Consider the following 9,095-nt stretch of genomic DNA (forward strand, 5'->3'; position numbering starts at 1 on the left):
GTTCAGCATGCTCAGTCCCACAGGGGGGGCCTGACCCTCCCACCTGCAAGCTGAGCTCCTCTCCCCATGGGTACCCATCAACATAGGCCTCCCCAGTCGTGGCTGGGACAAAGCAAGCAGCCCAGAAAACCAGGCCTGCTGTCGCCATTTCTGACCTGGACAGCCAGTGCCGCTTAGGGCATTTTTCTTTAAATTAATAACCTTGGGCAACCCTGGTGGCTCAGTGGTTTAGCGCAGCCTTCAGCCCAGGGCGTGATCCTGGAGACCGAGGATCGAGTCCCACATCCGGCTCCCTGCATGGAGCCTGCTTCTCCCTCTGCCTGTGTCTTTGCCCTCCCCCCCTTTCTCTCTCTCTCCTCTCTCTGTGTCTCTCATGAATAAATAAATAAAATTTAAAAAATAATAAATTAATAACCTTTATGTTTCAGAGCAGTTTTAGCTTCATGACAAAATTGAGCAAACTATACAGAGAGTTTCTATAAATCCCATCTCTTCCTGGCCCCCATAATCCTCCCCTCCCCCCCCCCAGCCGGCCACAATCTCTTCCTTTATCAATATCCTGCACCACCATGGTACATTAATTACGGTGGATGAACCTGCAACGACACATTATTGTTACCCTCTGTCCATAGTTTACATTGAAGTTCACTCTTGATATACATTCCATGGACTTAAAAAAATGGATACCATTAAACATTGACACATATCCTCCACTGTAGTGTCGTAGAGGATAGTTTCCCTGCCATAAAGATCCTCTGTATTTTGCCTTTTCATGCCTCTCTCCATCCTAGTCCTTGGCAACCGTGGATTCTTCTACTGTCTCTACAGTTTTGCCTCTTCTGGAATGATGTATAGTTGGAATTACACACTATGCAGCCTTTCCAGAAGCCAAAGGTTGGCTTCTTTCACTTAGCAACATGCATTTAAGACCCTTTCATGTCTTTTCATGGCTTGATAGCTTATCCCTTTTTAGTGCTGAATAATATTCTAGTGTCTGAATGTGCCTCAGTTTATGCCTCCATTCACCTACTGAAGGACACCTTGGTTTCTTCCAGGTTTTGGAAACAATGAGTAAAGCTCAGTGTGGAGGTTTTTGTGTAGATAAAACTTCTTGAAAATACCAAGGAGCATAATTGCTGGTGCATATGTTAAAAGTCTGTTTGATTTTGTATGAAACTGCCGAATTGTCTTCCAATGTGAATGTACCATTTTGCATTCCCATTAGCGATGAATGAGAGTTCCCATTGCTTCACATTCTTACTAGCGTTCGATGCTGTCGTATTTTGGATTTTGGCTCTTTTAAACAGGCGTAGAGCGGTATCCCATTGTTTCAACACCTAAGGTATTTTTAAAGGTTAATAATCTCAAAAGTTAACACTCCTGTAATAGAATGAACACCTGTCAAAAGATTTCCATGTCTAGAGAAGAAAGCCTTTTATCACAGTAAAATTAAATTATTTTACAGGAAGTTGCTCTAAATATAGAATGGGTGGGAATGTTACTAGAAGAAAAGGAGACTAAAAATTGTAGGGACTTGTGATCAACCTAACTCCTTTTCAAATGCTTGGTCCTAGAAGAAAAAAAGATGCTTTTGGCTTTCATTTATCTGATTGTGACCATTGGTAACTGATGTAAATTGAAAATTAGTACTGGGATAAAAAAATAAGATAGCTTCTTGATCAGATAACATATAATTATTAACTGGATAGTCTTTTGGCTAGAAGCAAAACAAGGGAACTCGCATTCTGAACTTACTTTTTTTCATTTGAGAAAGAAGTTCATATTGGGTTAACAAAATACAATTATATTTTATAGCTATAAAATTATTTCAACAGGACCATTAATTGCCCTCATGATATAACAGGTAAAGTTTACTGCTAGCAACAGCTTATTTTATAATTATCACATGGGAGCATTTTTCCTAAATTCTAATTTCAATAGATATTTGTTTAATTTATCAGAATTTCCCATTATTGCGTTTTTAGGTAATGCATTAAGTCATTACTCAAACACAATGGTGTCTGAGTTTTCATGTATTACAAACCGAGTGAGCAGACAGAAACAAAATTATATCTTATTCTATTGAAAATGACAGCAACATTTTTTTCTCTAATAGCATCTTACAGGAGGCCCAAACTGATTTGCACTCTGCTCTCTATTTGTATTGTTAATTAATCCAAAGAAGCATTTATTAACTTGAATTTTCAAGTCCTTTTAACTTTAATTTTTTTAAAGATTTTATTTATTTACTTGACAGAGAGAGAGCGAGAGAGCGGGAGCACAAGCAGGGGGGTGGCAGGTGGAGAGAGAAGGAGAAGCAGGTTCCCCACTGAGCAGGGAGCCTGATGTGAGGCTCCATCCCATGACCCCGGGATTGTGACCAGAGCCGAAGGCAGACACTTAACCAACTGAGCCACCACCCAGGCGACTTGTTTAACGTTAATTTTTAAAGTCCTCTTTAAGATTGCATATTATTTATCAGACCAAAGGGAAAGCAGTTGCTGTAGGAACCTAAAATCTACCTAATAAGGATGGGTATTGACACATGCCCGACTATGAAAACTCATTGTTTTTCTTATTTTGTCTCTCTCCCCTCCTCTCTTTCTCTTTACATATAGAATCACAAGGACGAGAGCAATAGAAAGAGAATGAAAATTCGATGAATGTATTAGTCTCCTATTATGGCTGTGTCAAATTACCACAAGCGTAATAATCACAGATTTATTTTCTCATAGTTCTGGAGGCCAGAAGTCCAAAATGGGCCTTACTGGGCTAACAAAAGCTACCTTCTTGATTTTTTAAACAACATTACAATGAGACTACAGAAAGGAATTAGCTATTTGGATGATATTTTAATACAATATCTTACCTTAAAATTATACTTTTATCAAACTTTGTGATGAGACAAGATTAATGAGATCCAGCGGTTGGACATTTGTACTATGGTTTTAGTTTTGGAAGCGTTTCAGATTTGATCCCCTAATAAAGCTCAAAATACAAATCGTCCCATCCCGAGTTACTGATATTAGAGGGGAAACTCAGTGACCCTACTGAACCATATTCTTGCTGCAACCTGAAATCTCGTAAGTGAAAGTTGCTTGTTTGTATTCTCCAAAGATGTCGACCTGAAAAGTCACACATAATGAGAGCATTGCTGAAGTAGTAACCCTGTCATTTTTATGAAATTTCAGCCAATAGTTTCCTGATATCAGCAATAGATTCAAAAGATAGAGAAGAGCAAGTGACTCTCCCGAAATCCTATGACCTCAATAGATTGTGAAAGTAATGAATGCATTCCTCAAGAGAGATGGTGTGGTACAAGTGCAGATATTTGCAATTTGTCTGACAGCTCCCCATAATGGGAAGTTACATTGATTCAATACCTAAATGAAATTAATTGATGTCTGTTTGTCAAATACAGTAAATGTAATGAGTTTCATGTAAGTGACAATTTGCACACAGATTGACACAGACGGTTCATGCCCTCATATATTTTAGTGAATCGTATCAGTCACTGTAATGTCCTAGATTTTGAAGATTTGCAAACAGTTCATTTTATAAATAAGATGCAGGAAGTACAGTACAATGATGGTTGAAAGCACTGACTCTGAAATCTGGTCACTTTATTTTAAACCTAGTTCTAAAAAAATAAATAAATAAAATGAAAAAAAAAATAAACCTAGTTCTACCCATCACTCAACGGATAGGTTATTTCACCTATTTGTGCCCCAGATTCCCCATTTGCAAAATAGGCAAAATAATAGCTTTATGCCATTGGGTTACTGTGAAGAATATATGATAATTAAGTGTGAAATAGGTGGCAAATAGCCTGCACTGGATAAACATCCCAGAATATTAACTATTACTCTATAGGGGTTGAGCTTATTGTTGATATTTTAATCTCAATTATATGATACTCAAATTCATGCTCAAGAAAAAAATCATAAATTTGTCTTACAGTTAAGGAAGTCCAAGAAAAAGAAGTAGATTCTATTATATCCTGATTTTAAGCCAACATCAAGTTTTAGTCTTCAAACTTTATGAAAGAAAGAAACAAACAAACATGGTTTTTGTTAATTGAAAATCATATGTAAAAAATACTCAAAGAAGTCAGCAAAAAGACAGGAGATGTTCTAAAAGTTTAATAAGCAAATATGTGTTACAGACTTTGAAAAGTTCATTTTATTAAAATTTTGATTTTCATGCTAAATTTAGCATGAAATTATGTTTCATTTAAAAACACGTTTGCTTATGTAAGTTGACTTTAAGTAGTGCCGTCAATATATTCCTTCTGGTGCCAGGTATAAATATTTTTAACATTTAAAACTGGACCAAAATAGGAAGTGAGATTCACTGAGACCAGCTTCTAGTGTGGATGGTTTTTCAAGTAATGGTTTTCCAAGTACACGTCCGCTGCCTGTCCGTCACATCAGGAAGTCGCTGAAAGGAGGCATCTGTCAGCAGGGATTAGACTCCAGTATCTGGGCACTTCGGCAGAACGCACTGGGAGATTCAAAGTAAAGGGAACGGTCCCTTTTTTTGTGAATTATTCTCAGCCAAGGAATGGGTTGCCCAGACGTGATCTTGGTGTCCTACTCATCCTTCCATGTCTTTCGATTAGGCTGTAAATCTTATTCCCTGGTCTATCATAGGGATTGATTTTCTTTTATTGACTTGTCAGTTTATGTTTTTATTTTATTTTTTCCAGATTTTATTTATTTATTAGAAAAAGAGAAGGAGAGAGAGCATGAGTAGGGGGAAGGGGCAAAGGGAGAGAGAAAAGCAGGCTCCCCACTGAACAATGAGCCTGAAGCGAGGCTTGATCCCAGGACCTCAGGATCATGCCTTGAGCTGGAGACAGATGCTTAAAGGACTGAGCCACCCAGGCGCCCCTTGGTTTATGTTCTTAAATGTCTTTTCTTCATAATATACTTCTATAAAGTCATTTATGATTTATTCGCTCACTGTTAAAGCATGGTTTCCTAGGGTACATTTACGGCCAAGAAAGAATGAGGTCATAGAACCAGCGGAATGCAGTTTGTACAGGGAAGTCTGGTTCTCAGCCCTCTTGGTCCAGGATGACCTTGAATCCTGCTGGGCTTCTTAGGATCTGCTCCATGATACAGGTTCCAACAGAACCTGGTGTTTAGATGAAGAAAAAAAAAAATAAAAAGACTGTGGGAGAGAAGTTATGATAGAAATTCTTTTCCCTTCTAATTAGAAAACCACTTTACGGAGTTGTGCTTGTCCAACCACCAGAGAGGAAGGGTATGTTATGGAGTCATCACAACGCCGCCTGGGGTTGTCAATGAGCTTTTACCACAGGTTACAAGACCCCATAGCATGTTTTTCCATAACCATGGCTATTATTTCCTGTCTTCATGGGGTACAAAGTGTTGCTTTTCTCTGCCACGATACGTCTGAACCTATAAGCTGGAAGAAGAAAATACGTTCTTTGAATTGTGCATCCTCTTGATGAAATTGTGACTGTCAACCTAAAATTTATGTTGTCATTATTGGTCAGTCTTAGTGACAAATGAAACCTTCTTAAGGAAAATGTAATGGTGCCTTGGGTCTACCCAGCAAACGTGATTGCAGACTGCAGGGTCTGGAAGAAGTAGCTTGTACATTAGGTTGATGTTGTAAAATCAGAGTTGAATTAATTATGCAGTCTTGGGATGAAAATACTCTTGATGTGTGAGGCTTCCAGAAAGACTCGCTTTCTGTTATTTCTCTATTACGTGTCTAGACCTCCAGTTTTTGGCTCACTTAACTCATGAAAAGCAATTTCAGGCCTGTTTGTGACAACACGGATGGACCTAGCATGTATCATGCTAAGTGAGATAAATCAGAGAAAGGCAGGTACCATATGCTTTCACTTATATGTGGAATCTGAAAAAAACAAAACGAAACAAAACCAAGAACAAAAAACCCCAAATGAGCAAACAAGCAAACGAGCAAAACAAAACTCTTAAATACAGAGAATAAATTGGTGGCTGCCCAAGGAGAGTGGATAGGGAGATGGATAAAAAAGGTAAAGAGGATTAAGACGTGCAAGCTTCCAGTTATAAAATAAGTCATGGAGATGAGAAATAGAGCATAGGCAGTATTGCCTATAATACCGGATGGTGTTGTATGGTGACAGATGGTGGCTAAGCTTATTAGGGTGAGCAATGAGTAATGTGTGGATTGTTGAGTCAATATGTGGTACACATGAAACTAATAAGACATCCTGTGTTGACTATATTTCAATAATAATAATAATAATAATAATAATAATAATACAATTTCAGGCTAAACTTGTTTTCCTGAGCTTACATGTCAAGCCTCACCTTATCTTTAGTAACATGAACAGGACTGCTCGACCCACGTCAGAACATGGCATTTCATGAATAATCTATGAAAATAAAAATAGGGGGCTGGTCTCCTTTCTCCTTGTTCTTCCCAACACTCCTTTGGCTGATCCCAGACAAACCTAATTATTATCTGTTGTATGCACTTTTCTCAAACGGTGGGTCCTTTCTTTAGCTGCTGAATAGTTTCCTTCATTTACTCAATTATGCTTTCGAATGTACATGGTGTCAGTCAGGTAACACATTCGATAATGCTAATGTATTGGCATTTATAAGGAAAATGCTTTTCATAATGTCCTTCTGCTATAAAGCTGGGCATGTCACATGCTCTATTGGTTCTTTGTCCCCATACATTTTCACCACAGCTAGAACGACCGTATAATTTATTGTCCGTACCAGAACACTTTTGAATTTGAAAGACGAAGTTATTGATAATTACGCCAGGTCAAAAGATGCAAACTGGGACTGCCCTGGGAAGACTCTGTCCCATGGAGCAAATCCAGGTCACTGCCTGTTTTTGTTTGTTTTTTTTCACCATCTGTTTTTGAATAGCCCAGAGACTAAGAGTGATTTTTTTTTTTTTTCATTTTTCAATGGTTGGAAAAAATCAAGGGAAGAATAATATTTCATGACATGTGAAGGTCATACAAAATAATCTGTTATAAATAAAGTTTTATCGGAACATGGTCCCGTCAAATCGTGTATGGCTGCTATCATGTTGTGGTGGCAAAAACACAACGTATTTCCTAGAACATTTACTGTTTTAATCTTTAGAGTAAAGGTATGCTGACCCTTGAGGCAGAGTAACCCTAGTTTCAATGGGACCATACCCGTCTTTCCAACAGCACAGGTTACACGACGGGTCTCCCTCTTGCATGCCCTGGGCCACACACAGTAGGCTGCCAGTGTGGTCGGGCACGTTCCTGGGACTCGGGTCACCTGGCCTATAATTTCCTGTCGACTAGAAAATCTTCCAGGTTACCTTTCTGGCTGTGTCAAGGTGTCGACTAGCCCTTCGGTCCTCTGACACTGTACTTCTCTACAGAGTATTGTCATGTTTCAAATTGCTAATTTGGTTTATGAATTAAAAATAGGTTTTTCTCCAAGAACCAGACGGCCTTCATTTTCTCTGACCAAAAAATTATCAGGCAACCTTGGAAACGATTTTGAGTTTTTTGCCCGAACGCTTTTAAAAGTGTGGGGGGGAGCGCAGTAATTTTAAAGTAACCTCATTCTGTCTCTTTGGTATTGAATTAAAAGAGTTACAGGAATTCTAGCTCATTGTCCAATGGGCCAGATAAATTTCCTCTTTAAAGTGAGTCATTATTTGCGGGCTAATTAACCAGTCCTGTGCTTGCATGAGAGTTGGCCCAGTTGGCTCATCTACAGCGCTGCGTCTACTACGTTTACCTGAACTGTGTGCTTATCGAGACTATTGACCACCTTTCAGATTAAGTTGGATCTGTCCGTAGGCACATGCAGGATATTTTTAGGAACTACACAAACTATAAAAATCATGTATATCTAGAAATTAAATTAATTGGAGCTTAAAATTACCAGTAGGACAACAACAGATATATTGCTCTTGTACGTTTTGTTTACTGACTGGATGTCTAAACGTTGACTCTTGTGAAGCGAGGCGCAGTTAGGAAATGGCAGCCGGTGTGAGCTGGAGGCCTGTTAGGAGGGAGGGCTGCATTAGTATTCTCCTGGCGCCAAAAATGTGCCATTCATATCTTCTCATTTATAACACTAATTACATATAATAATTCTAGGTTTTAGTTTTTAAAAGAACCCTTCATGTATAGGGTACTGTAGAACTATTCAGTTCATATGTCAACCCTAATTAAAACCTATCTCAGAATTCATTAAAATCTGGCTCAACTGTTTAACATCTCTTACAGCAGTGCACCTTTAGATGAAAAACACTGCACCCTCCACTTTTTCCCTTTTCAGTCTTTGTTGTGTAATTAATAGAAACCTTTAATTTGGAGGGATGGATTAAAAATGGAATAAATAGTATAGGCTTTGTGTAATTCGCTCAAGGTTTTCTATGCCATAATCAAGGTGAAGAAAAAATGCTTATTGCAAATGTCCTGGGCTGACAGAACTATAGATTTAGATCCATTAAGTCTGTGGTAACTGGTGAAAATAAAATGTATAATGAGGATAAAATTAAATGGATGATAGAATCCAAGCTTTAATCACTCGGAGGAAAAAAAAAATCCTAACTTCAGTTTCTAGGTCCACGCTAGTCAAAGAGAAATAAAACTCTTCACTTTTCCCTTTTCTTTTTTCTTTTCACATTTTAGCACAGAAAATTACTGTTAATCATCTCAATTGATGATTTAGGATTCTATTCAATTTGTAGCGTAGAGACGAAAAATTGTTGAAGAAGTAGTTCTAGTAGACATTATAAATATATATGATAAAGAATACTGAGTCACCTGCTATTCGGGGGAGAAAAGGAAATAGGATTGGCTGAGTAATTGAGAGAAAATCTATGCTTTTCATGGGGGCAGAAGAGTAAGAAGTTCTGTGTCTTCACATCAATACCAAAGTGGTTTTTCTTGCATTCTAAAAGAAACCTGAGAAAATGTCCACAGACAAGAGCGTAGCTCCTGTGGATATATCTTAGTTTAGGCAAATTACCTTAAACTGGTGGCTTACATAAAGAACACTTATTTCTCACAGTTCTGGAGCTCAGAAGTCTAACGCCGTCGAGGTGCTGACGGATTCAGA

This window comes from Canis lupus, chromosome 8 (assembly GCF_048164855.1).
Source record: "Canis lupus baileyi chromosome 8, mCanLup2.hap1, whole genome shotgun sequence".
Classification (NCBI taxonomy): domain Eukaryota; kingdom Metazoa; phylum Chordata; class Mammalia; order Carnivora; family Canidae; genus Canis; species Canis lupus.